General features: G+C 35.8%; 1 pseudogene; it reads right to left on the bottom strand.

The window, feature by feature from the left end:
* LOC111824935 lies at positions 1-129 on the bottom strand (annotated as a pseudogene).
* Positions 130-3,805: the final 3,676 nt, after the last annotated feature.

Here is a 3,805-nt window from a genome sequence, read left to right as displayed (position 1 = left end):
TAGACCTACATTCTTAGAAACATAATGTTGACTGAAAGAATATGTATGTATATCACATGTGTATTTCTATATATCAGTAACAAAATATATATACTACACTTGATCTTAGCCAAAAGGCCGAGAAGCAATCAAAATATATATTAAAAAAATTGCAATTGCACCAAAAAACCCTTCTTCAAATAACTAAATGAATATGAAAAAAATAACCACAGCCTCTATATGGAAAACAAATGCAAATCAAAAAAAAGAACACATTATTAAGAGAAATTAAAGAACTAAATAGAGGGATATGCCATACAATGTTTGTTGATTAAAAAATTCAATATTGTTACTATGCCAATTCTCCTCAAACTAATATATACTTATAATACAATTACAATACAGTTTTGGCAGATTTGAGTTATGTTTGCAAATTGAGAAGGTGATTCTATTATATGGCTATGCAAAAGGTCAAATATTTCAAAACAATTTTAAGAGTAGAGTTGGTGAATTTATACTAACTGATAATAAACTTAGAAAGCTTCAATAATTAAAATGCTATAGAATTGGTACAGGTTTTGAAAAACAGATCAAAGGATTAGAATCCAGACATCGATCTCTGTATTTCTGTACATTTCATTTATAACAAAAATAACAGTATTATATAGATCTGGTTCAGTTGGATATTCCTATGGAAATAAAAAATTATTTATTCTCCATATTCAAAAATAAATTTAAGGTGAATTGCAATATATAATATTTTCCTCAAATGGAGTTGGCAAAGATTTTTTACACAGAAAGCAATTATCATGGCCCTGGCCGGTGTGGCTCAGTTGCTTGAGTGTCATCCTATGTATTGAGAGGTTGCTGGGTTCAATTCCAGGTCAGGGCACATGCCTGGATTGCGGGCTCCCTCCCCAGTAAGGGATGTGCAGGAGGCAGCCTAACAGTGTTACTCTCTCTCTCCCTCCCCTTCTCTCTCTAAAATCAATAAAAACATATATTTTAAAAAAGCAATGATCATGGAGAAAAAGGTAGATAAAATACTACATTAAAATTAAGAACTTATGTTTATTAAAAAGCACCATTAAGATGGTAAAAATTACAAGTCAAAGTAAAAATGACAAGGAAAAATATTTGTAATGCATAAAATTGATGAAATTGTACATATGTCCAGAATATGTACAAAATTCTTATGAGCAATGAGTAAAACTTCAAATCCAATAAAATAATGAAGATACTTGGATATTTCACAAAAGTAGATGTCCAAATAGCAAATAAATATGTAAAAAGATATTAACTTAATTAGCCATCAGGGAAATGAAAATTAAATAATAATGAGATACTACTGTACACCTACCAGATTGGCTAAAATAAAATGAACAGCCAATGCCAAATACTGAAACTCTTACACATTGCTAGTGGGAGAATGAATTTGTACAATCACTTTGGAAAACCATTTTGCAGAATCTACTAAAGCTGAGCATAGGTAGACCTTATGATATTCCTTATTTTATGCACAACAGAAATACATATATAAGTTCTCCAAAAAACATGAATATTCATAGCAGCACAATTTGCAATAATCAGAAACTAGGAACAACCAACCAACAGTATCATAAATAACTGTGATAGATTCGTAAAATGGTAAAGCATATAACAAGTACTTTATGTGCAATAGGAACGAATCTCACAAACATAACATTGACAGAAAGAATCCAGACACAACAGAGTGTATGCACATTTACATAAGTACATTTTACATTTACAAGAAGTTCAAACTAATCTATGGCTTTAGAAATCAGGACAATGATTATCCTTAGGGAAGAAGAGGTTAATGGAAAGAAGAGAGCATATGTAGACTTTCTGGACTGCTGGTAACGGTCTACTTTTTAATTAGGATGGGATATTACATGGACATGCTTCCTGGATTTCAATTCCTCAATCTGTACTGCTGTGAATTCTATACATTTCTATTTGTGCTGTACCTCAATAAATATATATCCCACCAAATATCGCCTAATGTAATGTCACACTCAGCTTAGACCAAAGTTATGCTGTGTTAGCTAATGACCCCACAAATCCCAGTGGCTTATATTGAACTGTTCTTTCTCATTCATGTGTCTGTTGGCTGTGGATTGCCTTCTGTGATGATGCAAGCAAACAAGAATGCTGCAGGACCAGAGAATGGCTCTCAATCTTCCTCTCAGATGTGGCATTTCTCGCTCCTTGCTTTTGTCCACAAGCTAACGCCATTCACGTGGCCAAACCTGGCACATGCCCGGAAGAACAGCAGGCACAGTGGCTCACAAGGACCCCACCCCCTTGCCCTGACTACATCAGCAGCTACATCTTCTGTACCTACTACTTTAAACTCCAGTAACAACGAGTTGTTTATGATTCTCTACTCATTTGCTATCTCTGAGCTCCACACCTTTGCTCACCTCATCTCCTGAGCCTGGAATACCCTTGTATCCACCACAGCTTTACCTGGCTAGATCATACTTGGATCCTTTAAAATGTAGTGCACGTGATTTAATGCCTGCCATTTAAATTATTTAAACCTCTGTGCTGTGGTTAGAGCGGCATCATCATGGAGGTAAACAACAAGGAAGCCTAACGACATCTAGTGACTAACATTTCTGGGTTTCTCCTCCTCCATGAAACTTCCATTGACTGCTTCCCAAAAAGTTAGGTGCCTCTACTTCAGATATACTCTCTGCATATCTCTATCACTCTACACACCACAGTGTTCTGCAACTTCTGGGTTCATGCTTGTCACCCTCACTAGACTATGGGCCACTTGAACACAGGATAATGTTTCACTGTACACTTTTTCTCCAGGACATAGTAGGTGTTCAATAAGTATTCACCAAATTACTATCTCTTTCTATTTACAATTGATTTGAGGCAAAGCATGGGATATATGGAAGGTGAAAGTGACTATGACAACCCCAATGCTATCACCTATGATTGCTATCTTATTAATTCCTCCTTTTTCTAAAGCACCATTCTCTTAAGGTTGGGCTATTTTCTACTAGGTTCTGGGTCTAGCAGGCATACTGATCTGTGAATCAGCATAGAAGATCACTTTGCATAAATTAATAGAACACACATATTAAGATACAGAGATATCTCATGTCAGTTCACTATTAGCACCCGCTCTGCGTAATTCCTGAGAAAAATCACTCACATGGGAATATTTAAAACAGATAACATAGTAAATGTGGATATAATAAGCCACTGAGTATTAAATGGAGGATAAATGCCCAATATAAATATTTATCTTAACTGGCCTTTGAGAATTAGTGAGCCATTTATGTTTTCCAATATATCTTCCTGGTATTGCCCCTTAAGATGAAAGATAAATGATCTTTGGGAAAAATGCATCTTGATGAAGACATTAAAAATTGTTTATCACAGCCACCCGAACTGTACAGTATGACTTCTTCAAATACTTCTGATAAAAACTAATAGATGGTGAACTGTCATGGGCTGTGCACTGTACCCTGGAGAGGCCTCCCTTCTGAGAAGTTGGAGGCACTCCTTGCCTTTCTGTCCCATCTACCTCAGAAATGACTGTGACATTTCTCACTTCATCCTACTGACCTGAAGAATGTTACACTTTCTTCTCTGTGTAACATGTTATTGATTCAGCGCTCCTGTGTAGACACCTAAACATAAGCGTCTGCACTGCATTATGACATTTTTCTTCCCTCATTTTGGCGTTTCTTCACTAATTCCCATGAGGTCTGAGGATGCCTTACAGTCCAATGATCAACAGCAATGTCAAAAATAACATCAGGTGCTTTCTCTGTGCGACCTA

The sequence above is a fragment of the Myotis lucifugus genome, unplaced genomic scaffold, assembly GCF_000147115.1.
Source record: "Myotis lucifugus unplaced genomic scaffold, Myoluc2.0 scaffold_8, whole genome shotgun sequence".
NCBI classification, from domain to species: domain Eukaryota; kingdom Metazoa; phylum Chordata; class Mammalia; order Chiroptera; family Vespertilionidae; genus Myotis; species Myotis lucifugus.
The sequence above is the reverse complement of the archived record's forward strand: the minus strand, read 5'-3'. Positions and strand labels throughout refer to the sequence as shown.